General features: G+C 54.8%; 57 non-coding genes across 57 annotated transcripts; 12 read left to right on the top strand and 45 right to left on the bottom strand.

Moving 5' to 3' along the window:
• Positions 1-400: 400 nt before the first annotated feature.
• Trnag-gcc lies at positions 401-471 on the bottom strand. Its single transcript has one exon. It is a non-coding gene; the product is annotated as a tRNA-Gly (tRNA).
• Positions 472-818: 347 nt separating this feature from the next.
• On the top strand, positions 819-890 carry Trnag-ucc. The gene has a single exon. It is a non-coding gene; the product is annotated as a tRNA-Gly (tRNA).
• Positions 891-1,482: 592 nt separating this feature from the next.
• Positions 1,483-1,557, bottom strand: Trnai-aau. Its single transcript has one exon. It is a non-coding gene; the product is annotated as a tRNA-Ile (tRNA).
• A 198-nt stretch (positions 1,558-1,755) lies between these two features.
• Positions 1,756-1,827, bottom strand: Trnae-uuc. Its single transcript has one exon. It is a non-coding gene; the product is annotated as a tRNA-Glu (tRNA).
• A 305-nt stretch (positions 1,828-2,132) lies between these two features.
• On the bottom strand, positions 2,133-2,205 carry Trnam-cau. Its single transcript has one exon. It is a non-coding gene; the product is annotated as a tRNA-Met (tRNA).
• A 381-nt stretch (positions 2,206-2,586) lies between these two features.
• Trnag-gcc lies at positions 2,587-2,657 on the bottom strand. Its single transcript has one exon. It is a non-coding gene; the product is annotated as a tRNA-Gly (tRNA).
• Positions 2,658-3,003: 346 nt separating this feature from the next.
• Trnag-ucc lies at positions 3,004-3,075 on the top strand. The gene has a single exon. It is a non-coding gene; the product is annotated as a tRNA-Gly (tRNA).
• A 593-nt stretch (positions 3,076-3,668) lies between these two features.
• Trnai-aau lies at positions 3,669-3,743 on the bottom strand. Its single transcript has one exon. It is a non-coding gene; the product is annotated as a tRNA-Ile (tRNA).
• Positions 3,744-3,941: 198 nt separating this feature from the next.
• Positions 3,942-4,013, bottom strand: Trnae-uuc. The gene has a single exon. It is a non-coding gene; the product is annotated as a tRNA-Glu (tRNA).
• A 305-nt stretch (positions 4,014-4,318) lies between these two features.
• Trnam-cau lies at positions 4,319-4,391 on the bottom strand. Its single transcript has one exon. It is a non-coding gene; the product is annotated as a tRNA-Met (tRNA).
• Positions 4,392-4,772: 381 nt separating this feature from the next.
• Positions 4,773-4,843, bottom strand: Trnag-gcc. Its single transcript has one exon. It is a non-coding gene; the product is annotated as a tRNA-Gly (tRNA).
• Positions 4,844-5,190: 347 nt separating this feature from the next.
• Positions 5,191-5,262, top strand: Trnag-ucc. The gene has a single exon. It is a non-coding gene; the product is annotated as a tRNA-Gly (tRNA).
• Positions 5,263-5,855: 593 nt separating this feature from the next.
• Trnai-aau lies at positions 5,856-5,930 on the bottom strand. The gene has a single exon. It is a non-coding gene; the product is annotated as a tRNA-Ile (tRNA).
• Positions 5,931-6,128: 198 nt separating this feature from the next.
• Trnae-uuc lies at positions 6,129-6,200 on the bottom strand. The gene has a single exon. It is a non-coding gene; the product is annotated as a tRNA-Glu (tRNA).
• A 305-nt stretch (positions 6,201-6,505) lies between these two features.
• Positions 6,506-6,578, bottom strand: Trnam-cau. The gene has a single exon. It is a non-coding gene; the product is annotated as a tRNA-Met (tRNA).
• A 381-nt stretch (positions 6,579-6,959) lies between these two features.
• Positions 6,960-7,030, bottom strand: Trnag-gcc. Its single transcript has one exon. It is a non-coding gene; the product is annotated as a tRNA-Gly (tRNA).
• A 347-nt stretch (positions 7,031-7,377) lies between these two features.
• Trnag-ucc lies at positions 7,378-7,449 on the top strand. Its single transcript has one exon. It is a non-coding gene; the product is annotated as a tRNA-Gly (tRNA).
• Positions 7,450-8,042: 593 nt separating this feature from the next.
• Trnai-aau lies at positions 8,043-8,117 on the bottom strand. The gene has a single exon. It is a non-coding gene; the product is annotated as a tRNA-Ile (tRNA).
• Positions 8,118-8,315: 198 nt separating this feature from the next.
• On the bottom strand, positions 8,316-8,387 carry Trnae-uuc. The gene has a single exon. It is a non-coding gene; the product is annotated as a tRNA-Glu (tRNA).
• A 305-nt stretch (positions 8,388-8,692) lies between these two features.
• On the bottom strand, positions 8,693-8,765 carry Trnam-cau. The gene has a single exon. It is a non-coding gene; the product is annotated as a tRNA-Met (tRNA).
• Positions 8,766-9,146: 381 nt separating this feature from the next.
• Positions 9,147-9,217, bottom strand: Trnag-gcc. Its single transcript has one exon. It is a non-coding gene; the product is annotated as a tRNA-Gly (tRNA).
• Positions 9,218-9,564: 347 nt separating this feature from the next.
• Positions 9,565-9,636, top strand: Trnag-ucc. The gene has a single exon. It is a non-coding gene; the product is annotated as a tRNA-Gly (tRNA).
• Positions 9,637-10,229: 593 nt separating this feature from the next.
• On the bottom strand, positions 10,230-10,304 carry Trnai-aau. The gene has a single exon. It is a non-coding gene; the product is annotated as a tRNA-Ile (tRNA).
• A 198-nt stretch (positions 10,305-10,502) lies between these two features.
• On the bottom strand, positions 10,503-10,574 carry Trnae-uuc. Its single transcript has one exon. It is a non-coding gene; the product is annotated as a tRNA-Glu (tRNA).
• A 305-nt stretch (positions 10,575-10,879) lies between these two features.
• Positions 10,880-10,952, bottom strand: Trnam-cau. Its single transcript has one exon. It is a non-coding gene; the product is annotated as a tRNA-Met (tRNA).
• Positions 10,953-11,333: 381 nt separating this feature from the next.
• Trnag-gcc lies at positions 11,334-11,404 on the bottom strand. Its single transcript has one exon. It is a non-coding gene; the product is annotated as a tRNA-Gly (tRNA).
• Positions 11,405-11,751: 347 nt separating this feature from the next.
• On the top strand, positions 11,752-11,823 carry Trnag-ucc. Its single transcript has one exon. It is a non-coding gene; the product is annotated as a tRNA-Gly (tRNA).
• Positions 11,824-12,416: 593 nt separating this feature from the next.
• Trnai-aau lies at positions 12,417-12,491 on the bottom strand. The gene has a single exon. It is a non-coding gene; the product is annotated as a tRNA-Ile (tRNA).
• A 198-nt stretch (positions 12,492-12,689) lies between these two features.
• Trnae-uuc lies at positions 12,690-12,761 on the bottom strand. The gene has a single exon. It is a non-coding gene; the product is annotated as a tRNA-Glu (tRNA).
• A 305-nt stretch (positions 12,762-13,066) lies between these two features.
• On the bottom strand, positions 13,067-13,139 carry Trnam-cau. The gene has a single exon. It is a non-coding gene; the product is annotated as a tRNA-Met (tRNA).
• A 381-nt stretch (positions 13,140-13,520) lies between these two features.
• Trnag-gcc lies at positions 13,521-13,591 on the bottom strand. Its single transcript has one exon. It is a non-coding gene; the product is annotated as a tRNA-Gly (tRNA).
• Positions 13,592-13,938: 347 nt separating this feature from the next.
• Trnag-ucc lies at positions 13,939-14,010 on the top strand. Its single transcript has one exon. It is a non-coding gene; the product is annotated as a tRNA-Gly (tRNA).
• Positions 14,011-14,603: 593 nt separating this feature from the next.
• Trnai-aau lies at positions 14,604-14,678 on the bottom strand. Its single transcript has one exon. It is a non-coding gene; the product is annotated as a tRNA-Ile (tRNA).
• A 198-nt stretch (positions 14,679-14,876) lies between these two features.
• Trnae-uuc lies at positions 14,877-14,948 on the bottom strand. Its single transcript has one exon. It is a non-coding gene; the product is annotated as a tRNA-Glu (tRNA).
• A 305-nt stretch (positions 14,949-15,253) lies between these two features.
• Trnam-cau lies at positions 15,254-15,326 on the bottom strand. Its single transcript has one exon. It is a non-coding gene; the product is annotated as a tRNA-Met (tRNA).
• Positions 15,327-15,707: 381 nt separating this feature from the next.
• On the bottom strand, positions 15,708-15,778 carry Trnag-gcc. Its single transcript has one exon. It is a non-coding gene; the product is annotated as a tRNA-Gly (tRNA).
• A 347-nt stretch (positions 15,779-16,125) lies between these two features.
• Positions 16,126-16,197, top strand: Trnag-ucc. Its single transcript has one exon. It is a non-coding gene; the product is annotated as a tRNA-Gly (tRNA).
• A 593-nt stretch (positions 16,198-16,790) lies between these two features.
• Positions 16,791-16,865, bottom strand: Trnai-aau. Its single transcript has one exon. It is a non-coding gene; the product is annotated as a tRNA-Ile (tRNA).
• A 198-nt stretch (positions 16,866-17,063) lies between these two features.
• On the bottom strand, positions 17,064-17,135 carry Trnae-uuc. The gene has a single exon. It is a non-coding gene; the product is annotated as a tRNA-Glu (tRNA).
• A 305-nt stretch (positions 17,136-17,440) lies between these two features.
• Positions 17,441-17,513, bottom strand: Trnam-cau. Its single transcript has one exon. It is a non-coding gene; the product is annotated as a tRNA-Met (tRNA).
• Positions 17,514-17,894: 381 nt separating this feature from the next.
• Positions 17,895-17,965, bottom strand: Trnag-gcc. Its single transcript has one exon. It is a non-coding gene; the product is annotated as a tRNA-Gly (tRNA).
• A 347-nt stretch (positions 17,966-18,312) lies between these two features.
• Positions 18,313-18,384, top strand: Trnag-ucc. Its single transcript has one exon. It is a non-coding gene; the product is annotated as a tRNA-Gly (tRNA).
• A 593-nt stretch (positions 18,385-18,977) lies between these two features.
• Trnai-aau lies at positions 18,978-19,052 on the bottom strand. Its single transcript has one exon. It is a non-coding gene; the product is annotated as a tRNA-Ile (tRNA).
• Positions 19,053-19,250: 198 nt separating this feature from the next.
• Positions 19,251-19,322, bottom strand: Trnae-uuc. The gene has a single exon. It is a non-coding gene; the product is annotated as a tRNA-Glu (tRNA).
• A 305-nt stretch (positions 19,323-19,627) lies between these two features.
• Positions 19,628-19,700, bottom strand: Trnam-cau. The gene has a single exon. It is a non-coding gene; the product is annotated as a tRNA-Met (tRNA).
• Positions 19,701-20,081: 381 nt separating this feature from the next.
• Trnag-gcc lies at positions 20,082-20,152 on the bottom strand. The gene has a single exon. It is a non-coding gene; the product is annotated as a tRNA-Gly (tRNA).
• A 347-nt stretch (positions 20,153-20,499) lies between these two features.
• Positions 20,500-20,571, top strand: Trnag-ucc. Its single transcript has one exon. It is a non-coding gene; the product is annotated as a tRNA-Gly (tRNA).
• A 593-nt stretch (positions 20,572-21,164) lies between these two features.
• Positions 21,165-21,239, bottom strand: Trnai-aau. The gene has a single exon. It is a non-coding gene; the product is annotated as a tRNA-Ile (tRNA).
• A 198-nt stretch (positions 21,240-21,437) lies between these two features.
• Trnae-uuc lies at positions 21,438-21,509 on the bottom strand. The gene has a single exon. It is a non-coding gene; the product is annotated as a tRNA-Glu (tRNA).
• A 305-nt stretch (positions 21,510-21,814) lies between these two features.
• Trnam-cau lies at positions 21,815-21,887 on the bottom strand. The gene has a single exon. It is a non-coding gene; the product is annotated as a tRNA-Met (tRNA).
• Positions 21,888-22,268: 381 nt separating this feature from the next.
• Trnag-gcc lies at positions 22,269-22,339 on the bottom strand. Its single transcript has one exon. It is a non-coding gene; the product is annotated as a tRNA-Gly (tRNA).
• Positions 22,340-22,686: 347 nt separating this feature from the next.
• On the top strand, positions 22,687-22,758 carry Trnag-ucc. The gene has a single exon. It is a non-coding gene; the product is annotated as a tRNA-Gly (tRNA).
• Positions 22,759-23,351: 593 nt separating this feature from the next.
• Positions 23,352-23,426, bottom strand: Trnai-aau. Its single transcript has one exon. It is a non-coding gene; the product is annotated as a tRNA-Ile (tRNA).
• A 198-nt stretch (positions 23,427-23,624) lies between these two features.
• On the bottom strand, positions 23,625-23,696 carry Trnae-uuc. The gene has a single exon. It is a non-coding gene; the product is annotated as a tRNA-Glu (tRNA).
• A 305-nt stretch (positions 23,697-24,001) lies between these two features.
• On the bottom strand, positions 24,002-24,074 carry Trnam-cau. Its single transcript has one exon. It is a non-coding gene; the product is annotated as a tRNA-Met (tRNA).
• Positions 24,075-24,455: 381 nt separating this feature from the next.
• On the bottom strand, positions 24,456-24,526 carry Trnag-gcc. The gene has a single exon. It is a non-coding gene; the product is annotated as a tRNA-Gly (tRNA).
• Positions 24,527-24,873: 347 nt separating this feature from the next.
• On the top strand, positions 24,874-24,945 carry Trnag-ucc. Its single transcript has one exon. It is a non-coding gene; the product is annotated as a tRNA-Gly (tRNA).
• Positions 24,946-25,034: the final 89 nt, after the last annotated feature.

The raw sequence follows: 25,034 nt of genomic DNA, 5'->3' as shown, positions 1-25,034 counted from the left end.
GCCTACTGCGCTACCGAGGCACGGGTGCACCTCTTGTCGTGGAAACTGGGTAAATACCGTACCCAATATTAGACGTAGACACACTGTACTTCCTGGATAACATGTTCTGTTGCTACACGTGCACTGCCGGCCCAGTTGATTGCGGTGCTGCTGCAGCTGTTGCAACGATAGGCAGCACTCCTTGTCGTTAAAGTTCAGTGCCTCGGAGGCACCCGGACCAGCAACTTGTGAGGCCAGGCCGACGCTAGACTGTAGAACATGATGCGAGCGTCCTAGTGGGGACCAGCGAGTGCTGCGTTCTCGGTCCTTCTCAAGGGAAATCCAGCTACACATTCTTGTGGATCGTGCATCTCAAGCGGTCAAGCCACGCGGCAGCATTATCGCGGGAAAAGCAAAATGATGCATCGGCCGGGAATCGAACCCGGGCCGCCCGCGTGGCAGGCGAGCATTCTACCACTGAACCACCGATGCTCGGGCCAGCGGTAACTTGACGCTGCTTCCCGAGCAGATGTCTCAAGGGAAAGTGGGACTGCCGTCAAGCGCCGTAGCATTCTGTGGAAAAGGTGCTGCAGACGCTGAATCCTGCACTGCACTGCTCTGCTTAAAAATGCCGCCAGAACGCGTCCTCTGCGTACTCTTTGCGTCGCCGGCGCCCAACTCTTGCCAAAGGATGCGAAATGTGCGCGGATACGTTGTCCGAATGCGTCTGGATGTGCTCCCCTAGCCTGCCTGGAAATGCGCCTGCCAGGTACGATCACCTTCGGCCGCTGCCGACTGGCGGGAAGCCGACACAGCGCGGAGGCGGGCCGCTCGCTTGTGCGGTGGTGGTGTAATGGTCAGCATAGTTGCCTTCCAAGCAGTTGATCCGGGTTCGATTCCCGGCCACCGCAGCAGGCTTTTAATTTCGCGTATGAGTACTTTTGCCACGCGCTCTTAAATTATTGTTTTTCCGGCCTCCTACTCGCTGCATACCAGCCCTTAGTGTGTCTCGACTTGTCTCGACTTTGCTCAGCTGACGCGAGAGCTGACGCTCTCAAATCGGCCTATATCAAAACGACAAGCACGAGAAACGACTGAGAGAGGTAAGGAGAGGCGAGGCGATGGACACACAGCACGCCCCCTTCATTTCACGGTGGCGTCTCCCTGACCGAATCGGGCTGTAGCTCCGAAAACAAAGGAGAAACAAAATAGGAAGTAAAAGTGCCAATAGTGCCCTGTGTTCCCATGCGCTCACACGCCCAAGTACTGACAAGGGCCAAAGTTGTTACGCATCGGCAATCGGAGATTTTCTTTCATTTTCTCTTTATCGGTTGAGAACCAGTGTATTCAAGATATTATGGCCATTGCCGAGTGAATGCTGTAGCGCTTCCCGACGAGTCGGGTTCGGATCCTGTATCAACTCCCACGCATGGTGGTGACCTTTTGGTCATCACACTCGCCAGCTGAAATCGGCGCTGCCATTTCGTAGTAGTAAAAGAGTAGTGGCCCGTGGGGGGGATCGAACCCACGACCTTCGCGTTATTAGCACGACGCTCTAACCAACTGAGCTAACGGGCCCCGGCAGATGCAGTTACTCAGCCCTACGCTGGAAACAGGTGGCATGAAGCCGTACACCATTTCTATGGTCGTCGTGTGTCTGCTTCCCTAGTCTATATTCTGCTGACGGTCACGAAACAGTAGCTATATTGCGAGCAGGACGGGAAACGGCCGCTCGGACAGCTCAAACTTGTCACGATTCGTGTGGAAAAATTTCCGTTCCGGTACCGGGAATCGAACCCGGGCCTCCTGGGTGAAAGCCAGGTATCCTAGCCACTAGACCACACCGGATGTGGCCGTTTCGTTCGACCGTTCGCACGGTCGCTTGTCGCATTTCGTGTCGAGTGCCGCGTCGGCGCTCCTCTCTCTTTGCGAGCATCTTTGCACATACTGACTGGCAAGGCGCGCACCTCAAACGTCGCAGAGCAATGCTTTTGGCTTCATGCTCTGCTGGGAGAAGAGGAAAAGGGAAGCTGTAAGTAGCAATAACAGGAAGTAAACATTTTCCCGCTGAAGCGTTGAAACGTTGTGGATAACAAACAAGAAATACGTTGGCGCCCTAGCAACAGCACCACCATCAGTCACAGAAAATTAAATGCCCCGGGTGAGGATCGAACTCACGACCTTAAGATTATGAGACTTACGCGCTGCCTACTGCGCTACCGAGGCACGGGTGCACCTCTTGTCGTGGAAACTGGGTAAATACCGTACCCAATATTAGACGTAGACACACTGTACTTCCTGGATAACATGTTCTGTTGCTACACGTGCACTGCCGGCCCAGTTGATTGCGGTGCTGCTGCAGCTGTTGCAACGATAGGCAGCACTCCTTGTCGTTAAAGTTCAGTGCCTCGGAGGCACCCGGACCCAGCAACTTGTGAGGCCAGGCCGACGCTAGACTGTAGAACATGATGCGAGCGTCCTAGTGGGGACCAGCGAGTGCTGCGTTCTCGGTCCTTCTCAAGGGAAATCCAGCTACACATTCTTGTGGATCGTGCATCTCAAGCGGTCAAGCCACGCGGCAGCATTATCGCGGGAAAAGCAAAATGATGCATCGGCCGGGAATCGAACCCGGGCCGCCCGCGTGGCAGGCGAGCATTCTACCACTGAACCACCGATGCTCGGGCCAGCGGTAACTTGACGCTGCTTCCCGAGCAGATGTCTCAAGGGAAAGTGGGACTGCCGTCAAGCGCCGTAGCATTCTGTGGAAAAGGTGCTGCAGACGCTGAATCCTGCACTGCACTGCTCTGCTTAAAAATGCCGCCAGAACGCGGTCCTCTGCGTACTCTTGCGTCGCCGGCGCCCAACTCTTGCCAAAGGATGCGAAATGTGCGCGGATACGTTGTCCGAATGCGTCTGGATGTGCTCCCCTAGCCTGCCTGGAAATGCGCCTGCCAGGTACGATCACCTTCGGCCGCTGCCGACTGCGGGAAGCCGACACAGCGCGGAGGCGGGCCGCTCGCTTGTGCGGTGGTGGTGTAATGGTCAGCATAGTTGCCTTCCAAGCAGTTGATCCGGGTTCGATTCCCGGCCACCGCAGCAGGCTTTTAATTTCGCGTATGAGTACTTTTGCCACGCGCTCTTAAATTATTGTTTTTCCGGCCTCCTACTCGCTGCATACCAGCCCTTAGTGTGTCTCGACTTGTCTCGACTTTGCTCAGCTGACGCGAGAGCTGACGCTCTCAAATCGGCCTATATCAAAACGACAAGCACGAGAAACGACTGAGAGAGGTAAGGAGAGGCGAGGCGATGGACACACAGCACGCCCCCTTCATTTCACGGTGGCGTCTCCCTGACCGAATCGGGCTGTAGCTCCGAAAACAAAGGAGAAACAAAAATAGGAAGTAAAAGTGCCAATAGTGCCCTGTGTTCCCATGCGCTCACACGCCCAAGTACTGACAAGGGCCAAAGTTGTTACGCATCGGCAATCGGAGATTTTCTTTCATTTTCTCTTTATCGGTTGAGAACCAGTGTATTCAAGATATTATGGCCATTGCCGAGTGAATGCTGTAGCGCTTCCCGACGAGTCGGGTTCGGATCCTGTATCAACTCCCACGCATGGTGGTGACCTTTTGGTCATCACACTCGCCAGCTGAAATCGGCGCTGCCATTTCGTAGTAGTAAAAGAGTAGTGGCCCGTGGGGGGGATCGAACCCACGACCTTCGCGTTATTAGCACGACGCTCTAACCAACTGAGCTAACGGGCCCCGGCAGATGCAGTTACTCAGCCCTACGCTGGAAACAGGTGGCATGAAGCCGTACACCATTTCTATGGTCGTCGTGTGTCTGCTTCCCTAGTCTATATTCTGCTGACGGTCACGAAACAGTAGCTATATTGCGAGCAGGACGGGAAACGGCCGCTCGGACAGCTCAAACTTGTCACGATTCGTGTGGAAAAATTTCCGTTCCGGTACCGGGAATCGAACCCGGGCCTCCTGGGTGAAAGCCAGGTATCCTAGCCACTAGACCACACCGGATGTGGCCGTTTCGTTCGACCGTTCGCACGGTCGCTTGTCGCATTTCGTGTCGAGTGCCGCGTCGGCGCTCCTCTCTCTTTGCGAGCATCTTTGCACATACTGACTGGCAAGGCGCGCACCTCAAACGTCGCAGAGCAATGCTTTTGGCTTCATGCTCTGCTGGGAGAAGAGGAAAAGGGAAGCTGTAAGTAGCAATAACAGGAAGTAAACATTTTCCCGCTGAAGCGTTGAAACGTTGTGGATAACAAACAAGAAATACGTTGGCGCCCTAGCAACAGCACCACCATCAGTCACAGAAAATTAAATGCCCCGGGTGAGGATCGAACTCACGACCTTAAGATTATGAGACTTACGCGCTGCCTACTGCGCTACCGAGGCACGGGTGCACCTCTTGTCGTGGAAACTGGGTAAATACCGTACCCAATATTAGACGTAGACACACTGTACTTCCTGGATAACATGTTCTGTTGCTACACGTGCACTGCCGGCCCAGTTGATTGCGGTGCTGCTGCAGCTGTTGCAACGATAGGCAGCACTCCTTGTCGTTAAAGTTCAGTGCCTCGGAGGCACCCGGACCCAGCAACTTGTGAGGCCAGGCCGACGCTAGACTGTAGAACATGATGCGAGCGTCCTAGTGGGGACCAGCGAGTGCTGCGTTCTCGGTCCTTCTCAAGGGAAATCCAGCTACACATTCTTGTGGATCGTGCATCTCAAGCGGTCAAGCCACGCGGCAGCATTATCGCGGGAAAAGCAAAATGATGCATCGGCCGGGAATCGAACCCGGGCCGCCCGCGTGGCAGGCGAGCATTCTACCACTGAACCACCGATGCTCGGGCCAGCGGTAACTTGACGCTGCTTCCCGAGCAGATGTCTCAAGGGAAAGTGGGACTGCCGTCAAGCGCCGTAGCATTCTGTGGAAAAGGTGCTGCAGACGCTGAATCCTGCACTGCACTGCTCTGCTTAAAAATGCCGCCAGAACGCGGTCCTCTGCGTACTCTTGCGTCGCCGGCGCCCAACTCTTGCCAAAGGATGCGAAATGTGCGCGGATACGTTGTCCGAATGCGTCTGGATGTGCTCCCCTAGCCTGCCTGGAAATGCGCCTGCCAGGTACGATCACCTTCGGCCGCTGCCGACTGGCGGGAAGCCGACACAGCGCGGAGGCGGGCCGCTCGCTTGTGCGGTGGTGGTGTAATGGTCAGCATAGTTGCCTTCCAAGCAGTTGATCCGGGTTCGATTCCCGGCCACCGCAGCAGGCTTTTAATTTCGCGTATGAGTACTTTTGCCACGCGCACTTAAATTATTGTTTTTCCGGCCTCCTACTCGCTGCATACCAGCCCTTAGTGTGTCTCGACTTGTCTCGACTTTGCTCAGCTGACGCGAGAGCTGACGCTCTCAAATCGGCCTATATCAAAACGACAAGCACGAGAAACGACTGAGAGAGGTAAGGAGAGGCGAGGCGATGGACACACAGCACGCCCCCTTCATTTCACGGTGGCGTCTCCCTGACCGAATCGGGCTGTAGCTCCGAAAACAAAGGAGAAACAAAAATAGGAAGTAAAAGTGCCAATAGTGCCCTGTGTTCCCATGCGCTCACACGCCCAAGTACTGACAAGGGCCAAAGTTGTTACGCATCGGCAATCGGAGATTTTCTTTCATTTTCTCTTTATCGGTTGAGAACCAGTGTATTCAAGATATTATGGCCATTGCCGAGTGAATGCTGTAGCGCTTCCCGACGAGTCGGGTTCGGATCCTGTATCAACTCCCACGCATGGTGGTGACCTTTTGGTCATCACACTCGCCAGCTGAAATCGGCGCTGCCATTTCGTAGTAGTAAAAGAGTAGTGGCCCGTGGGGGGGATCGAACCCACGACCTTCGCGTTATTAGCACGACGCTCTAACCAACTGAGCTAACGGGCCCCGGCAGATGCAGTTACTCAGCCCTACGCTGGAAACAGGTGGCATGAAGCCGTACACCATTTCTATGGTCGTCGTGTGTCTGCTTCCCTAGTCTATATTCTGCTGACGGTCACGAAACAGTAGCTATATTGCGAGCAGGACGGGAAACGGCCGCTCGGACAGCTCAAACTTGTCACGATTCGTGTGGAAAAATTTCCGTTCCGGTACCGGGAATCGAACCCGGGCCTCCTGGGTGAAAGCCAGGTATCCTAGCCACTAGACCACACCGGATGTGGCCGTTTCGTTCGACCGTTCGCACGGTCGCTTGTCGCATTTCGTGTCGAGTGCCGCGTCGGCGCTCCTCTCTCTTTGCGAGCATCTTTGCACATACTGACTGGCAAGGCGCGCACCTCAAACGTCGCAGAGCAATGCTTTTGGCTTCATGCTCTGCTGGGAGAAGAGGAAAAGGGAAGCTGTAAGTAGCAATAACAGGAAGTAAACATTTTCCCGCTGAAGCGTTGAAACGTTGTGGATAACAAACAAGAAATACGTTGGCGCCCTAGCAACAGCACCACCATCAGTCACAGAAAATTAAATGCCCCGGGTGAGGATCGAACTCACGACCTTAAGATTATGAGACTTACGCGCTGCCTACTGCGCTACCGAGGCACGGGTGCACCTCTTGTCGTGGAAACTGGGTAAATACCGTACCCAATATTAGACGTAGACACACTGTACTTCCTGGATAACATGTTCTGTTGCTACACGTGCACTGCCGGCCCAGTTGATTGCGGTGCTGCTGCAGCTGTTGCAACGATAGGCAGCACTCCTTGTCGTTAAAGTTCAGTGCCTCGGAGGCACCCGGACCCAGCAACTTGTGAGGCCAGGCCGACGCTAGACTGTAGAACATGATGCGAGCGTCCTAGTGGGGACCAGCGAGTGCTGCGTTCTCGGTCCTTCTCAAGGGAAATCCAGCTACACATTCTTGTGGATCGTGCATCTCAAGCGGTCAAGCCACGCGGCAGCATTATCGCGGGAAAAGCAAAATGATGCATCGGCCGGGAATCGAACCCGGGCCGCCCGCGTGGCAGGCGAGCATTCTACCACTGAACCACCGATGCTCGGGCCAGCGGTAACTTGACGCTGCTTCCCGAGCAGATGTCTCAAGGGAAAGTGGGACTGCCGTCAAGCGCCGTAGCATTCTGTGGAAAAGGTGCTGCAGACGCTGAATCCTGCACTGCACTGCTCTGCTTAAAAATGCCGCCAGAACGCGGTCCTCTGCGTACTCTTGCGTCGCCGGCGCCCAACTCTTGCCAAAGGATGCGAAATGTGCGCGGATACGTTGTCCGAATGCGTCTGGATGTGCTCCCCTAGCCTGCCTGGAAATGCGCCTGCCAGGTACGATCACCTTCGGCCGCTGCCGACTGGCGGGAAGCCGACACAGCGCGGAGGCGGGCCGCTCGCTTGTGCGGTGGTGGTGTAATGGTCAGCATAGTTGCCTTCCAAGCAGTTGATCCGGGTTCGATTCCCGGCCACCGCAGCAGGCTTTTAATTTCGCGTATGAGTACTTTTGCCACGCGCACTTAAATTATTGTTTTTCCGGCCTCCTACTCGCTGCATACCAGCCCTTAGTGTGTCTCGACTTGTCTCGACTTTGCTCAGCTGACGCGAGAGCTGACGCTCTCAAATCGGCCTATATCAAAACGACAAGCACGAGAAACGACTGAGAGAGGTAAGGAGAGGCGAGGCGATGGACACACAGCACGCCCCCTTCATTTCACGGTGGCGTCTCCCTGACCGAATCGGGCTGTAGCTCCGAAAACAAAGGAGAAACAAAAATAGGAAGTAAAAGTGCCAATAGTGCCCTGTGTTCCCATGCGCTCACACGCCCAAGTACTGACAAGGGCCAAAGTTGTTACGCATCGGCAATCGGAGATTTTCTTTCATTTTCTCTTTATCGGTTGAGAACCAGTGTATTCAAGATATTATGGCCATTGCCGAGTGAATGCTGTAGCGCTTCCCGACGAGTCGGGTTCGGATCCTGTATCAACTCCCACGCATGGTGGTGACCTTTTGGTCATCACACTCGCCAGCTGAAATCGGCGCTGCCATTTCGTAGTAGTAAAAGAGTAGTGGCCCGTGGGGGGGATCGAACCCACGACCTTCGCGTTATTAGCACGACGCTCTAACCAACTGAGCTAACGGGCCCCGGCAGATGCAGTTACTCAGCCCTACGCTGGAAACAGGTGGCATGAAGCCGTACACCATTTCTATGGTCGTCGTGTGTCTGCTTCCCTAGTCTATATTCTGCTGACGGTCACGAAACAGTAGCTATATTGCGAGCAGGACGGGAAACGGCCGCTCGGACAGCTCAAACTTGTCACGATTCGTGTGGAAAAATTTCCGTTCCGGTACCGGGAATCGAACCCGGGCCTCCTGGGTGAAAGCCAGGTATCCTAGCCACTAGACCACACCGGATGTGGCCGTTTCGTTCGACCGTTCGCACGGTCGCTTGTCGCATTTCGTGTCGAGTGCCGCGTCGGCGCTCCTCTCTCTTTGCGAGCATCTTTGCACATACTGACTGGCAAGGCGCGCACCTCAAACGTCGCAGAGCAATGCTTTTGGCTTCATGCTCTGCTGGGAGAAGAGGAAAAGGGAAGCTGTAAGTAGCAATAACAGGAAGTAAACATTTTCCCGCTGAAGCGTTGAAACGTTGTGGATAACAAACAAGAAATACGTTGGCGCCCTAGCAACAGCACCACCATCAGTCACAGAAAATTAAATGCCCCGGGTGAGGATCGAACTCACGACCTTAAGATTATGAGACTTACGCGCTGCCTACTGCGCTACCGAGGCACGGGTGCACCTCTTGTCGTGGAAACTGGGTAAATACCGTACCCAATATTAGACGTAGACACACTGTACTTCCTGGATAACATGTTCTGTTGCTACACGTGCACTGCCGGCCCAGTTGATTGCGGTGCTGCTGCAGCTGTTGCAACGATAGGCAGCACTCCTTGTCGTTAAAGTTCAGTGCCTCGGAGGCACCCGGACCCAGCAACTTGTGAGGCCAGGCCGACGCTAGACTGTAGAACATGATGCGAGCGTCCTAGTGGGGACCAGCGAGTGCTGCGTTCTCGGTCCTTCTCAAGGGAAATCCAGCTACACATTCTTGTGGATCGTGCATCTCAAGCGGTCAAGCCACGCGGCAGCATTATCGCGGGAAAAGCAAAATGATGCATCGGCCGGGAATCGAACCCGGGCCGCCCGCGTGGCAGGCGAGCATTCTACCACTGAACCACCGATGCTCGGGCCAGCGGTAACTTGACGCTGCTTCCCGAGCAGATGTCTCAAGGGAAAGTGGGACTGCCGTCAAGCGCCGTAGCATTCTGTGGAAAAGGTGCTGCAGACGCTGAATCCTGCACTGCACTGCTCTGCTTAAAAATGCCGCCAGAACGCGGTCCTCTGCGTACTCTTGCGTCGCCGGCGCCCAACTCTTGCCAAAGGATGCGAAATGTGCGCGGATACGTTGTCCGAATGCGTCTGGATGTGCTCCCCTAGCCTGCCTGGAAATGCGCCTGCCAGGTACGATCACCTTCGGCCGCTGCCGACTGGCGGGAAGCCGACACAGCGCGGAGGCGGGCCGCTCGCTTGTGCGGTGGTGGTGTAATGGTCAGCATAGTTGCCTTCCAAGCAGTTGATCCGGGTTCGATTCCCGGCCACCGCAGCAGGCTTTTAATTTCGCGTATGAGTACTTTTGCCACGCGCACTTAAATTATTGTTTTTCCGGCCTCCTACTCGCTGCATACCAGCCCTTAGTGTGTCTCGACTTGTCTCGACTTTGCTCAGCTGACGCGAGAGCTGACGCTCTCAAATCGGCCTATATCAAAACGACAAGCACGAGAAACGACTGAGAGAGGTAAGGAGAGGCGAGGCGATGGACACACAGCACGCCCCCTTCATTTCACGGTGGCGTCTCCCTGACCGAATCGGGCTGTAGCTCCGAAAACAAAGGAGAAACAAAAATAGGAAGTAAAAGTGCCAATAGTGCCCTGTGTTCCCATGCGCTCACACGCCCAAGTACTGACAAGGGCCAAAGTTGTTACGCATCGGCAATCGGAGATTTTCTTTCATTTTCTCTTTATCGGTTGAGAACCAGTGTATTCAAGATATTATGGCCATTGCCGAGTGAATGCTGTAGCGCTTCCCGACGAGTCGGGTTCGGATCCTGTATCAACTCCCACGCATGGTGGTGACCTTTTGGTCATCACACTCGCCAGCTGAAATCGGCGCTGCCATTTCGTAGTAGTAAAAGAGTAGTGGCCCGTGGGGGGGATCGAACCCACGACCTTCGCGTTATTAGCACGACGCTCTAACCAACTGAGCTAACGGGCCCCGGCAGATGCAGTTACTCAGCCCTACGCTGGAAACAGGTGGCATGAAGCCGTACACCATTTCTATGGTCGTCGTGTGTCTGCTTCCCTAGTCTATATTCTGCTGACGGTCACGAAACAGTAGCTATATTGCGAGCAGGACGGGAAACGGCCGCTCGGACAGCTCAAACTTGTCACGACTCGTGTGGAAAAATTTCCGTTCCGGTACCGGGAATCGAACCCGGGCCTCCTGGGTGAAAGCCAGGTATCCTAGCCACTAGACCACACCGGATGTGGCCGTTTCGTTCGACCGTTCGCACGGTCGCTTGTCGCATTTCGTGTCGAGTGCCGCGTCGGCGCTCCTCTCTCTTTGCGAGCATCTTTGCACATACTGACTGGCAAGGCGCGCACCTCAAACGTCGCAGAGCAATGCTTTTGGCTTCATGCTCTGCTGGGAGAAGAGGAAAAGGGAAGCTGTAAGTAGCAATAACAGGAAGTAAACATTTTCCCGCTGAAGCGTTGAAACGTTGTGGATAACAAACAAGAAATACGTTGGCGCCCTAGCAACAGCACCACCATCAGTCACAGAAAATTAAATGCCCCGGGTGAGGATCGAACTCACGACCTTAAGATTATGAGACTTACGCGCTGCCTACTGCGCTACCGAGGCACGGGTGCACCTCTTGTCGTGGAAACTGGGTAAATACCGTACCCAATATTAGACGTAGACACACTGTACTTCCTGGATAACATGTTCTGTTGCTACACGTGCACTGCCGGCCCAGTTGATTGCGGTGCTGCTGCAGCTGTTGCAACGATAGGCAGCACTCCTTGTCGTTAAAGTTCAGTGCCTCGGAGGCACCCGGACCCAGCAACTTGTGAGGCCAGGCCGACGCTAGACTGTAGAACATGATGCGAGCGTCCTAGTGGGGACCAGCGAGTGCTGCGTTCTCGGTCCTTCTCAAGGGAAATCCAGCTACACATTCTTGTGGATCGTGCATCTCAAGCGGTCAAGCCACGCGGCAGCATTATCGCGGGAAAAGCAAAATGATGCATCGGCCGGGAATCGAACCCGGGCCGCCCGCGTGGCAGGCGAGCATTCTACCACTGAACCACCGATGCTCGGGCCAGCGGTAACTTGACGCTGCTTCCCGAGCAGATGTCTCAAGGGAAAGTGGGACTGCCGTCAAGCGCCGTAGCATTCTGTGGAAAAGGTGCTGCAGACGCTGAATCCTGCACTGCACTGCTCTGCTTAAAAATGCCGCCAGAACGCGGTCCTCTGCGTACTCTTGCGTCGCCGGCGCCCAACTCTTGCCAAAGGATGCGAAATGTGCGCGGATACGTTGTCCGAATGCGTCTGGATGTGCTCCCCTAGCCTGCCTGGAAATGCGCCTGCCAGGTACGATCACCTTCGGCCGCTGCCGACTGGCGGGAAGCCGACACAGCGCGGAGGCGGGCCGCTCGCTTGTGCGGTGGTGGTGTAATGGTCAGCATAGTTGCCTTCCAAGCAGTTGATCCGGGTTCGATTCCCGGCCACCGCAGCAGGCTTTTAATTTCGCGTATGAGTACTTTTGCCACGCGCTCTTAAATTATTGTTTTTCCGGCCTCCTACTCGCTGCATACCAGCCCTTAGTGTGTCTCGACTTGTCTCGACTTTGCTCAGCTGACGCGAGAGCTGACGCTCTCAAATCGGCCTATATCAAAACGACAAGCACGAGAAACGACTGAGAGAGGTAAGGAGAGGCGAGGCGATGGACACACAGCACGCCCCCTTCATTTCACGGTGGCGTCTCCCTGACCGAATCGGGCTGTAGCTCCGAAAACAAAGGAGAAACAAAAATAGGAAGTAAAAGTGCCAATAGTGCCCTGTGTTCCCATGCGCTCACACGCCCAAGTACTGACAAGGGCCAAAGTTGTTACGCATCGGCAATCGGAGATTTTCTTTCATTTTCTCTTTATCGGTTGAGAACCAGTGTATTCAAGATATTATGGCCATTGCCGAGTGAATGCTGTAGCGCTTCCCGACGAGTCGGGTTCGGATCCTGTATCAACTCCCACGCATGGTGGTGACCTTTTGGTCATCACACTCGCCAGCTGAAATCGGCGCTGCCATTTCGTAGTAGTAAAAGAGTAGTGGCCCGTGGGGGGGATCGAACCCACGACCTTCGCGTTATTAGCACGACGCTCTAACCAACTGAGCTAACGGGCCCCGGCAGATGCAGTTACTCAGCCCTACGCTGGAAACAGGTGGCATGAAGCCGTACACCATTTCTATGGTCGTCGTGTGTCTGCTTCCCTAGTCTATATTCTGCTGACGGTCACGAAACAGTAGCTATATTGCGAGCAGGACGGGAAACGGCCGCTCGGACAGCTCAAACTTGTCACGATTCGTGTGGAAAAATTTCCGTTCCGGTACCGGGAATCGAACCCGGGCCTCCTGTGTGAAAGCCAGGTATCCTAGCCACTAGACCACACCGGATGTGGCCGTTTCGTTCGACCGTTCGCACGGTCGCTTGTCGCATTTCGTGTCGAGTGCCGCGTCGGCGCTCCTCTCTCTTTGCGAGCATCTTTGCACATACTGACTGGCAAGGCGCGCACCTCAAACGTCGCAGAGCAATGCTTTTGGCTTCATGCTCTGCTGGGAGAAGAGGAAAAGGGAAGCTGTAAGTAGCAATAACAGGAAGTAAACATTTTCCCGCTGAAGCGTTGAAACGTTGTGGATAACAAACAAGAAATACGTTGGCGCCCTAGCAACAGCACCACCATCAGTCACAGAAAATTAAATGCCCCGGGTGAGGATCGAACTCACGACCTTAAGATTATGAGACTTACGCGCTGCCTACTGCGCTACCGAGGCACGGGTGCACCTCTTGTCGTGGAAACTGGGTAAATACCGTACCCAATATTAGACGTAGACACACTGTACTTCCTGGATAACATGTTCTGTTGCTACACGTGCACTGCCGGCCCAGTTGATTGCGGTGCTGCTGCAGCTGTTGCAACGATAGGCAGCACTCCTTGTCGTTAAAGTTCAGTGCCTCGGAGGCACCCGGACCCAGCAACTTGTGAGGCCAGGCCGACGCTAGACTGTAGAACATGATGCGAGCGTCCTAGTGGGGACCAGCGAGTGCTGCGTTCTCGGTCCTTCTCAAGGGAAATCCAGCTACACATTCTTGTGGATCGTGCATCTCAAGCGGTCAAGCCACGCGGCAGCATTATCGCGGGAAAAGCAAAATGATGCATCGGCCGGGAATCGAACCCGGGCCGCCCGCGTGGCAGGCGAGCATTCTACCACTGAACCACCGATGCTCGGGCCAGCGGTAACTTGACGCTGCTTCCCGAGCAGATGTCTCAAGGGAAAGTGGGACTGCCGTCAAGCGCCGTAGCATTCTGTGGAAAAGGTGCTGCAGACGCTGAATCCTGCACTGCACTGCTCTGCTTAAAAATGCCGCCAGAACGCGGTCCTCTGCGTACTCTTGCGTCGCCGGCGCCCAACTCTTGCCAAAGGATGCGAAATGTGCGCGGATACGTTGTCCGAATGCGTCTGGATGTGCTCCCCTAGCCTGCCTGGAAATGCGCCTGCCAGGTACGATCACCTTCGGCCGCTGCCGACTGGCGGGAAGCCGACACAGCGCGGAGGCGGGCCGCTCGCTTGTGCGGTGGTGGTGTAATGGTCAGCATAGTTGCCTTCCAAGCAGTTGATCCGGGTTCGATTCCCGGCCACCGCAGCAGGCTTTTAATTTCGCGTATGAGTACTTTTGCCACGCGCACTTAAATTATTGTTTTTCCGGCCTCCTACTCGCTGCATACCAGCCCTTAGTGTGTCTCGACTTGTCTCGACTTTGCTCAGCTGACGCGAGAGCTGACGCTCTCAAATCGGCCTATATCAAAACGACAAGCACGAGAAACGACTGAGAGAGGTAAGGAGAGGCGAGGCGATGGACACACAGCACGCCCCCTTCATTTCACGGTGGCGTCTCCCTGACCGAATCGGGCTGTAGCTCCGAAAACAAAGGAGAAACAAAAATAGGAAGTAAAAGTGCCAATAGTGCCCTGTGTTCCCATGCGCTCACACGCCCAAGTACTGACAAGGGCCAAAGTTGTTACGCATCGGCAATCGGAGATTTTCTTTCATTTTCTCTTTATCGGTTGAGAACCAGTGTATTCAAGATATTATGGCCATTGCCGAGTGAATGCTGTAGCGCTTCCCGACGAGTCGGGTTCGGATCCTGTATCAACTCCCACGCATGGTGGTGACCTTTTGGTCATCACACTCGCCAGCTGAAATCGGCGCTGCCATTTCGTAGTAGTAAAAGAGTAGTGGCCCGTGGGGGGGATCGAACCCACGACCTTCGCGTTATTAGCACGACGCTCTAACCAACTGAGCTAACGGGCCCCGGCAGATGCAGTTACTCAGCCCTACGCTGGAAACAGGTGGCATGAAGCCGTACACCATTTCTATGGTCGTCGTGTGTCTGCTTCCCTAGTCTATATTCTGCTGACGGTCACGAAACAGTAGCTATATTGCGAGCAGGACGGGAAACGGCCGCTCGGACAGCTCAAACTTGTCACGACTCGTGTGGAAAAATTTCCGTTCCGGTACCGGGAATCGAACCCGGGCCTCCTGGGTGAAAGCCAGGTATCCTAGCCACTAGACCACACCGGATGTGGCCGTTTCGTTCGACCGTTCGCACGGTCGCTTGTCGCATTTCGTGTCGAGTGCCGCGTCGGCGCTCCTCTCTCTTTGCGAGCATCTTTGCACATACTGACTGGCAAGGCGCGCACCTCAAACGTCGCAGAGCAATGCTTTTGGCTTCATGCTCTGCTGGGAGAAGAGGAAAAGGGAAGCTGTAAGTAGCAATAACAGGAAGTAAACATTTTCCCGCTGAAGCGTTGAAACGTTGTGGATAACAAACAAGAAATACGTTGGCGCCCTAGCAACAGCACCACCATCAGTCACAGAAAATTAAATGCCCCGGGTGAGGATCGAACTCACGACCTTAAGATTATGAGACTTACGCGCTGCCTACTGCGCTACCGAGGCACGGGTGCACCTCTTGTCGTGGAAACTGGGTAAATACCGTACCCAATATTAGACGTAGACACACTGTACTTCCTGGATAACATGTTCTGTTGCTACACGTGCACTGCCGGCCCAGTTGATTGCGGTGCTGCTGCAGCTGTTGCAACGATAGGCAGCACTCCTTGTCGTTAAAGTTCAGTGCCTCGGAGGCACCCGGACCCAGCAACTTGTGAGGCCAGGCCGACGCTAGACTGTAGAACATGATGCGAGCGTCCTAGTGGGGACCAGCGAGTGCTGCGTTCTCGGTCCTTCTCAAGGGAAATCCAGCTACACATTCTTGTGGATCGTGCATCTCAAGCGGTCAAGCCACGCGGCAGCATTATCGCGGGAAAAGCAAAATGATGCATCGGCCGGGAATCGAACCCGGGCCGCCCGCGTGGCAGGCGAGCATTCTACCACTGAACCACCGATGCTCGGGCCAGCGGTAACTTGACGCTGCTTCCCGAGCAGATGTCTCAAGGGAAAGTGGGACTGCCGTCAAGCGCCGTAGCATTCTGTGGAAAAGGTGCTGCAGACGCTGAATCCTGCACTGCACTGCTCTGCTTAAAAATGCCGCCAGAACGCGGTCCTCTGCGTACTCTTGCGTCGCCGGCGCCCAACTCTTGCCAAAGGATGCGAAATGTGCGCGGATACGTTGTCCGAATGCGTCTGGATGTGCTCCCCTAGCCTGCCTGGAAATGCGCCTGCCAGGTACGATCACCTTCGGCCGCTGCCGACTGGCGGGAAGCCGACACAGCGCGGAGGCGGGCCGCTCGCTTGTGCGGTGGTGGTGTAATGGTCAGCATAGTTGCCTTCCAAGCAGTTGATCCGGGTTCGATTCCCGGCCACCGCAGCAGGCTTTTAATTTCGCGTATGAGTACTTTTGCCACGCGCTCTTAAATTATTGTTTTTCCGGCCTCCTACTCGCTGCATACCAGCCCTTAGTGTGTCTCGACTTGTCTCGACTTTGCTCAGCTGACGCGAGAGCTGACGCTCTCAAATCGGCCTATATCAAAACGACAAGCACGAGAAACGACTGAGAGAGGTAAGGAGAGGCGAGGCGATGGACACACAGCACGCCCCCTTCATTTCACGGTGGCGTCTCCCTGACCGAATCGGGCTGTAGCTCCGAAAACAAAGGAGAAACAAAAATAGGAAGTAAAAGTGCCAATAGTGCCCTGTGTTCCCATGCGCTCACACGCCCAAGTACTGACAAGGGCCAAAGTTGTTACGCATCGGCAATCGGAGATTTTCTTTCATTTTCTCTTTATCGGTTGAGAACCAGTGTATTCAAGATATTATGGCCATTGCCGAGTGAATGCTGTAGCGCTTCCCGACGAGTCGGGTTCGGATCCTGTATCAACTCCCACGCATGGTGGTGACCTTTTGGTCATCACACTCGCCAGCTGAAATCGGCGCTGCCATTTCGTAGTAGTAAAAGAGTAGTGGCCCGTGGGGGGGATCGAACCCACGACCTTCGCGTTATTAGCACGACGCTCTAACCAACTGAGCTAACGGGCCCCGGCAGATGCAGTTACTCAGCCCTACGCTGGAAACAGGTGGCATGAAGCCGTACACCATTTCTATGGTCGTCGTGTGTCTGCTTCCCTAGTCTATATTCTGCTGACGGTCACGAAACAGTAGCTATATTGCGAGCAGGACGGGAAACGGCCGCTCGGACAGCTCAAACTTGTCACGATTCGTGTGGAAAAATTTCCGTTCCGGTACCGGGAATCGAACCCGGGCCTCCTGTGTGAAAGCCAGGTATCCTAGCCACTAGACCACACCGGATGTGGCCGTTTCGTTCGACCGTTCGCACGGTCGCTTGTCGCATTTCGTGTCGAGTGCCGCGTCGGCGCTCCTCTCTCTTTGCGAGCATCTTTGCACATACTGACTGGCAAGGCGCGCACCTCAAACGTCGCAGAGCAATGCTTTTGGCTTCATGCTCTGCTGGGAGAAGAGGAAAAGGGAAGCTGTAAGTAGCAATAACAGGAAGTAAACATTTTCCCGCTGAAGCGTTGAAACGTTGTGGATAACAAACAAGAAATACGTTGGCGCCCTAGCAACAGCACCACCATCAGTCACAGAAAATTAAATGCCCCGGGTGAGGATCGAACTCACGACCTTAAGATTATGAGACTTACGCGCTGCCTACTGCGCTACCGAGGCACGGGTGCACCTCTTGTCGTGGAAACTGGGTAAATACCGTACCCAATATTAGACGTAGACACACTGTACTTCCTGGATAACATGTTCTGTTGCTACACGTGCACTGCCGGCCCAGTTGATTGCGGTGCTGCTGCAGCTGTTGCAACGATAGGCAGCACTCCTTGTCGTTAAAGTTCAGTGCCTCGGAGGCACCCGGACCCAGCAACTTGTGAGGCCAGGCCGACGCTAGACTGTAGAACATGATGCGAGCGTCCTAGTGGGGACCAGCGAGTGCTGCGTTCTCGGTCCTTCTCAAGGGAAATCCAGCTACACATTCTTGTGGATCGTGCATCTCAAGCGGTCAAGCCACGCGGCAGCATTATCGCGGGAAAAGCAAAATGATGCATCGGCCGGGAATCGAACCCGGGCCGCCCGCGTGGCAGGCGAGCATTCTACCACTGAACCACCGATGCTCGGGCCAGCGGTAACTTGACGCTGCTTCCCGAGCAGATGTCTCAAGGGAAAGTGGGACTGCCGTCAAGCGCCGTAGCATTCTGTGGAAAAGGTGCTGCAGACGCTGAATCCTGCACTGCACTGCTCTGCTTAAAAATGCCGCCAGAACGCGGTCCTCTGCGTACTCTTGCGTCGCCGGCGCCCAACTCTTGCCAAAGGATGCGAAATGTGCGCGGATACGTTGTCCGAATGCGTCTGGATGTGCTCCCCTAGCCTGCCTGGAAATGCGCCTGCCAGGTACGATCACCTTCGGCCGCTGCCGACTGGCGGGAAGCCGACACAGCGCGGAGGCGGGCCGCTCGCTTGTGCGGTGGTGGTGTAATGGTCAGCATAGTTGCCTTCCAAGCAGTTGATCCGGGTTCGATTCCCGGCCACCGCAGCAGGCTTTTAATTTCGCGTATGAGTACTTTTGCCACGCGCTCTTAAATTATTGTTTTTCCGGCCTCCTACTCGCTGCATACCAGCCCTTAGTGTGTCTCGACTTGTCTCGACTTTGCTCAGCTGACGCGAGAGCTGACGCTCTCAAATCGGCCTATATCAAAACGACAAGCACGAGAAACGACTGAGAGAGGTAAGGAGAGGCGAGGCGATGGACACACAGCACGCCCCCTTCATTTCACGGTGGCGTCTCCCTGACCGAATCGGGCTGTAGCTCCGAAAACAAAGGAGAAACAAAAATAGGAAGTAAAAGTGCCAATAGTGCCCTGTGCTCCCATGCGCTCACACGCCCAAGTACTGACAAGGGCCAAAGTTGTTACGCATCGGCAATCGGAGATTTTCTTTCATTTTCTCTTTATCGGTTGAGAACCAGTGTATTCAAGATATTATGGCCATTGCCGAGTGAATGCTGTAGCGCTTCCCGACGAGTCGGGTTCGGATCCTGTATCAACTCCCACGCATGGTGGTGACCTTTTGGTCATCACACTCGCCAGCTGAAATCGGCGCTGCCATTTCGTAGTAGTAAAAGAGTAGTGGCCCGTGGGGGGGATCGAACCCACGACCTTCGCGTTATTAGCACGACGCTCTAACCAACTGAGCTAACGGGCCCCGGCAGATGCAGTTACTCAGCCCTACGCTGGAAACAGGTGGCATGAAGCCGTACACCATTTCTATGGTCGTCGTGTGTCTGCTTCCCTAGTCTATATTCTGCTGACGGTCACGAAACAGTAGCTATATTGCGAGCAGGACGGGAAACGGCCGCTCGGACAGCTCAAACTTGTCACGACTCGTGTGGAAAAATTTCCGTTCCGGTACCGGGAATCGAACCCGGGCCTCCTGGGTGAAAGCCAGGTATCCTAGCCACTAGACCACACCGGATGTGGCCGTTTCGTTCGACCGTTCGCACGGTCGCTTGTCGCATTTCGTGTCGAGTGCCGCGTCGGCGCTCCTCTCTCTTTGCGAGCATCTTTGCACATACTGACTGGCAAGGCGCGCACCTCAAACGTCGCAGAGCAATGCTTTTGGCTTCATGCTCTGCTGGGAGAAGAGGAAAAGGGAAGCTGTAAGTAGCAATAACAGGAAGTAAACATTTTCCCGCTGAAGCGTTGAAACGTTGTGGATAACAAACAAGAAATACGTTGGCGCCCTAGCAACAGCACCACCATCAGTCACAGAAAATTAAATGCCCCGGGTGAGGATCGAACTCACGACCTTAAGATTATGAGACTTACGCGCTGCCTACTGCGCTACCGAGGCACGGGTGCACCTCTTGTCGTGGAAACTGGGTAAATACCGTACCCAATATTAGACGTAGACACACTGTACTTCCTGGATAACATGTTCTGTTGCTACACGTGCACTGCCGGCCCAGTTGATTGCGGTGCTGCTGCAGCTGTTGCAACGATAGGCAGCACTCCTTGTCGTTAAAGTTCAGTGCCTCGGAGGCACCCGGACCCAGCAACTTGTGAGGCCAGGCCGACGCTAGACTGTAGAACATGATGCGAGCGTCCTAGTGGGGACCAGCGAGTGCTGCGTTCTCGGTCCTTCTCAAGGGAAATCCAGCTACACATTCTTGTGGATCGTGCATCTCAAGCGGTCAAGCCACGCGGCAGCATTATCGCGGGAAAAGCAAAATGATGCATCGGCCGGGAATCGAACCCGGGCCGCCCGCGTGGCAGGCGAGCATTCTACCACTGAACCACCGATGCTCGGGCCAGCGGTAACTTGACGCTGCTTCCCGAGCAGATGTCTCAAGGGAAAGTGGGACTGCCGTCAAGCGCCGTAGCATTCTGTGGAAAAGGTGCTGCAGACGCTGAATCCTGCACTGCACTGCTCTGCTTAAAAATGCCGCCAGAACGCGGTCCTCTGCGTACTCTTGCGTCGCCGGCGCCCAACTCTTGCCAAAGGATGCGAAATGTGCGCGGATACGTTGTCCGAATGCGTCTGGATGTGCTCCCCTAGCCTGCCTGGAAATGCGCCTGCCAGGTACGATCACCTTCGGCCGCTGCCGACTGGCGGGAAGCCGACACAGCGCGGAGGCGGGCCGCTCGCTTGTGCGGTGGTGGTGTAATGGTCAGCATAGTTGCCTTCCAAGCAGTTGATCCGGGTTCGATTCCCGGCCACCGCAGCAGGCTTTTAATTTCGCGTATGAGTACTTTTGCCACGCGCTCTTAAATTATTGTTTTTCCGGCCTCCTACTCGCTGCATACCAGCCCTTAGTGTGTCTCGACTTGTCTCGACTTTGCTCAGCTGACGCGAGAGCTGACGCTCTCAAATCGGCCTATATCAAAACGACAAGCACGAGAAACGACTGAGAGAGGTAAGGAGAGGCGAGGCGATGGACACACAGCACGCCCCCTTCATTTCACGGTGGCGTCTCCCTGACCGAATCGGGCTGTAGCTCCGAAAACAAAGGAGAAACAAAAATAGGAAGTAAAAGTGCCAATAGTGCCCTGTGTTCCCATGCGCTCACACGCCCAAGTACTGACAAGGGCCAAAGTTGTTACGCATCGGCAATCGGAGATTTTCTTTCATTTTCTCTTTATCGGTTGAGAACCAGTGTATTCAAGATATTATGGCCATTGCCGAGTGAATGCTGTAGCGCTTCCCGACGAGTCGGGTTCGGATCCTGTATCAACTCCCACGCATGGTGGTGACCTTTTGGTCATCACACTCGCCAGCTGAAATCGGCGCTGCCATTTCGTAGTAGTAAAAGAGTAGTGGCCCGTGGGGGGGATCGAACCCACGACCTTCGCGTTATTAGCACGACGCTCTAACCAACTGAGCTAACGGGCCCCGGCAGATGCAGTTACTCAGCCCTACGCTGGAAACAGGTGGCATGAAGCCGTACACCATTTCTATGGTCGTCGTGTGTCTGCTTCCCTAGTCTATATTCTGCTGACGGTCACGAAACAGTAGCTATATTGCGAGCAGGACGGGAAACGGCCGCTCGGACAGCTCAAACTTGTCACGATTCGTGTGGAAAAATTTCCGTTCCGGTACCGGGAATCGAACCCGGGCCTCCTGTGTGAAAGCCAGGTATCCTAGCCACTAGACCACACCGGATGTGGCCGTTTCGTTCGACCGTTCGCACGGTCGCTTGTCGCATTTCGTGTCGAGTGCCGCGTCGGCGCTCCTCTCTCTTTGCGAGCATCTTTGCACATACTGACTGGCAAGGCGCGCACCTCAAACGTCGCAGAGCAATGCTTTTGGCTTCATGCTCTGCTGGGAGAAGAGGAAAAGGGAAGCTGTAAGTAGCAATAACAGGAAGTAAACATTTTCCCGCTGAAGCGTTGAAACGTTGTGGATAACAAACAAGAAATACGTTGGCGCCCTAGCAACAGCACCACCATCAGTCACAGAAAATTAAATGCCCCGGGTGAGGATCGAACTCACGACCTTAAGATTATGAGACTTACGCGCTGCCTACTGCGCTACCGAGGCACGGGTGCACCTCTTGTCGTGGAAACTGGGTAAATACCGTACCCAATATTAGACGTAGACACACTGTACTTCCTGGATAACATGTTCTGTTGCTACACGTGCACTGCCGGCCCAGTTGATTGCGGTGCTGCTGCAGCTGTTGCAACGATAGGCAGCACTCCTTGTCGTTAAAGTTCAGTGCCTCGGAGGCACCCGGACCCAGCAACTTGTGAGGCCAGGCCGACGCTAGACTGTAGAACATGATGCGAGCGTCCTAGTGGGGACCAGCGAGTGCTGCGTTCTCGGTCCTTCTCAAGGGAAATCCAGCTACACATTCTTGTGGATCGTGCATCTCAAGCGGTCAAGCCACGCGGCAGCATTATCGCGGGAAAAGCAAAATGATGCATCGGCCGGGAATCGAACCCGGGCCGCCCGCGTGGCAGGCGAGCATTCTACCACTGAACCACCGATGCTCGGGCCAGCGGTAACTTGACGCTGCTTCCCGAGCAGATGTCTCAAGGGAAAGTGGGACTGCCGTCAAGCGCCGTAGCATTCTGTGGAAAAGGTGCTGCAGACGCTGAATCCTGCACTGCACTGCTCTGCTTAAAAATGCCGCCAGAACGCGGTCCTCTGCGTACTCTTGCGTCGCCGGCGCCCAACTCTTGCCAAAGGATGCGAAATGTGCGCGGATACGTTGTCCGAATGCGTCTGGATGTGCTCCCCTAGCCTGCCTGGAAATGCGCCTGCCAGGTACGATCACCTTCGGCCGCTGCCGACTGGCGGGAAGCCGACACAGCGCGGAGGCGGGCCGCTCGCTTGTGCGGTGGTGGTGTAATGGTCAGCATAGTTGCCTTCCAAGCAGTTGATCCGGGTTCGATTCCCGGCCACCGCAGCAGGCTTTTAATTTCGCGTATGAGTACTTTTGCCACGCGCTCTTAAATTATTGTTTTTCCGGCCTCCTACTCGCTGCATACCAGCCCTTAGTGTGTCTCGACTTGTCTCGACTTTGCTCAGCTGACGCGAGAGCTGACGCTCTCAAATCGGCCTATATCAAAACGACAAGCACGAGAAACGACTGAGAGAGGTAAGGAGAGGCGAGGCGATGGACACACAGCACGCCCCCTTCATTTCACGGTGGCGTCTCCCTGACCGAATCGGGCTGTAGCTCCGAAAACAAAGGAGAAACAAAAATAGGAAGTAAAAGTGCCAATAGTGCCCTGTGTTCCCATGCGCTCACACGCCCAAGTACTGACAAGGGCCAAAGTTGTTACGCATCGGCAATCGGAGATTTTCTTTCATTTTCTCTTTATCGGTTGAGAACCAGTGTATTCAAGATATTATGGCCATTGCCGAGTGAATGCTGTAGCGCTTCCCGACGAGTCGGGTTCGGATCCTGTATCAACTCCCACGCATGGTGGTGACCTTTTGGTCATCACACTCGCCAGCTGAAATCGGCGCTGCCATTTCGTAGTAGTAAAAGAGTAGTGGCCCGTGGGGGGGATCGAACCCACGACCTTCGCGTTATTAGCACGACGCTCTAACCAACTGAGCTAACGGGCCCCGGCAGATGCAGTTACTCAGCCCTACGCTGGAAACAGGTGGCATGAAGCCGTACACCATTTCTATGGTCGTCGTGTGTCTGCTTCCCTAGTCTATATTCTGCTGACGGTCACGAAACAGTAGCTATATTGCGAGCAGGACGGGAAACGGCCGCTCGGACAGCTCAAACTTGTCACGACTCGTGTGGAAAAATTTCCGTTCCGGTACCGGGAATCGAACCCGGGCCTCCTGGGTGAAAGCCAGGTATCCTAGCCACTAGACCACACCGGATGTGGCCGTTTCGTTCGACCGTTCGCACGGTCGCTTGTCGCATTTCGTGTCGAGTGCCGCGTCGGCGCTCCTCTCTCTTTGCGAGCATCTTTGCACATACTGACTGGCAAGGCGCGCACCTCAAACGTCGCAGAGCAATGCTTTTGGCTTCATGCTCTGCTGGGAGAAGAGGAAAAGGGAAGCTGTAAGTAGCAATAACAGGAAGTAAACATTTTCCCGCTGAAGCGTTGAAACGTTGTGGATAACAAACAAGAAATACGTTGGCGCCCTAGCAACAGCACCACCATCAGTCACAGAAAATTAAATGCCCCGGGTGAGGATCGAACTCACGACCTTAAGATTATGAGACTTACGCGCTGCCTACTGCGCTACCGAGGCACGGGTGCACCTCTTGTCGTGGAAACTGGGTAAATACCGTACCCAATATTAGACGTAGACACACTGTACTTCCTGGATAACATGTTCTGTTGCTACACGTGCACTGCCGGCCCAGTTGATTGCGGTGCTGCTGCAGCTGTTGCAACGATAGGCAGCACTCCTTGTCGTTAAAGTTCAGTGCCTCGGAGGCACCCGGACCCAGCAACTTGTGAGGCCAGGCCGACGCTAGACTGTAGAACATGATGCGAGCGTCCTAGTGGGGACCAGCGAGTGCTGCGTTCTCGGTCCTTCTCAAGGGAAATCCAGCTACACATTCTTGTGGATCGTGCATCTCAAGCGGTCAAGCCACGCGGCAGCATTATCGCGGGAAAAGCAAAATGATGCATCGGCCGGGAATCGAACCCGGGCCGCCCGCGTGGCAGGCGAGCATTCTACCACTGAACCACCGATGCTCGGGCCAGCGGTAACTTGACGCTGCTTCCCGAGCAGATGTCTCAAGGGAAAGTGGGACTGCCGTCAAGCGCCGTAGCATTCTGTGGAAAAGGTGCTGCAGACGCTGAATCCTGCACTGCACTGCTCTGCTTAAAAATGCCGCCAGAACGCGGTCCTCTGCGTACTCTTGCGTCGCCGGCGCCCAACTCTTGCCAAAGGATGCGAAATGTGCGCGGATACGTTGTCCGAATGCGTCTGGATGTGCTCCCCTAGCCTGCCTGGAAATGCGCCTGCCAGGTACGATCACCTTCGGCCGCTGCCGACTGGCGGGAAGCCGACACAGCGCGGAGGCGGGCCGCTCGCTTGTGCGGTGGTGGTGTAATGGTCAGCATAGTTGCCTTCCAAGCAGTTGATCCGGGTTCGATTCCCGGCCACCGCAGCAGGCTTTTAATTTCGCGTATGAGTACTTTTGCCACGCGCTCTTAAATTATTGTTTTTCCGGCCTCCTACTCGCTGCATACCAGCCCT

The sequence above is a fragment of the Schistocerca piceifrons genome, unplaced genomic scaffold, assembly GCF_021461385.2.
Source record: "Schistocerca piceifrons isolate TAMUIC-IGC-003096 unplaced genomic scaffold, iqSchPice1.1 HiC_scaffold_429, whole genome shotgun sequence".
Lineage (NCBI taxonomy): Eukaryota > Metazoa > Arthropoda > Insecta > Orthoptera > Acrididae > Schistocerca > Schistocerca piceifrons.
This window is presented reverse-complemented; position numbering and strand designations above follow the sequence as displayed.